The sequence below is a fragment of the Anomaloglossus baeobatrachus genome, unplaced genomic scaffold (assembly GCF_048569485.1).
Source record: "Anomaloglossus baeobatrachus isolate aAnoBae1 unplaced genomic scaffold, aAnoBae1.hap1 Scaffold_167, whole genome shotgun sequence".
Classification (NCBI taxonomy): domain Eukaryota; kingdom Metazoa; phylum Chordata; class Amphibia; order Anura; family Aromobatidae; genus Anomaloglossus; species Anomaloglossus baeobatrachus.
Window position 1 is genome coordinate 498,780 of NW_027441937.1, and position 1,341 is coordinate 500,120.

Genomic DNA, 1,341 nt, shown 5'->3' on the forward strand with positions numbered 1-1,341 from the left:
AATCCACTAAAAGTTTTGTTTGGTTATCTTGCAATCCCGAGATAATCGTCTCCATGCTCCAAATCCATTTTAAAGCCATTTTTAAGGCATTTCGCGCATACATGAAATGAACACATTTTTCTCCAAAACTATAACAGATGCAAGCTTGTCCTGTTTGGTGGAGATGATATTTAATAAAATAAGTAGAAATCCACTAAAAGTTTTGTTTGGTTATCTTGCAATCCCGAGATAATCGTCTCCATGCTCCAAATCCATTTTAAAGCCATTTTTAAGGCATTTCGCGCATACATGAAATGAACACATTTTTCTCCAAAACTATAACAGATGCAAGCTTGTCCTGTTTGGTGGAGATGATATTTAATAAAATAAGTAGAAATCCACTAAAAGTTTTGTTTGGTTATCTTGCAATCCCGAGATAATCGTCTCCATGCTCCAAATCCATTTTAAAGCCATTTTTAAGGCATTTCGCGCATACATGAAATGAACACATTTTTCTCCAAAACTATAACAGATGCAAGCTTGTCCTGTTTGGTGGAGATGATATTTAATAAAATAAGTAGAAATCCACTAAAAGTTTTGTTTGGTTATCTTGCAATCCCGAGATAATCGTCTCCATGCTCCAAATCCATTTTAAAGCCATTTTTAAGGCATTTCGCGCATACATGAAATGAACACATTTTTCTCCAAAACTATAACAGATGCAAGCTTGTCCTGTTTGGTGGAGATGATATTTAATAAAATAAGTAGAAATCCACTAAAAGTTTTGTTTGGTTATCTTGCAATCCCGAGATAATCGTCTCCATGCTCCAAATCCATTTTAAAGCCATTTTTAAGGCATTTCGCGCATACATGAAATGAACACATTTTTCTCCAAAACTATAACAGATGCAAGCTTGTCCTGTTTGGTGGAGATGATATTTAATAAAATAAGTAGAAATCCACTAAAAGTTTTGTTTGGTTATCTTGCAATCCCGAGATAATCGTCTCCATGCTCCAAATCCATTTTAAAGCCATTTTTAAGGCATTTCGCGCATACATGAAATGAACACATTTTTCTCCAAAACTATAACAGATGCAAGCTTGTCCTGTTTGGTGGAGATGATATTTAATAAAATAAGTAGAAATCCACTAAAAGTTTTGTTTGGTTATCTTGCAATCCCGAGATAATCGTCTCCATGCTCCAAATCCATTTTAAAGCCATTTTTAAGGCATTTCGCGCATACATGAAATGAACACATTTTTCTCCAAAACTATAACAGATGCAAGCTTGTCCTGTTTGGTGGAGATGATATTTAATAAAATAAGTAGAAATCCACTAAAAGTTTTGTTTGGTTATCTTGC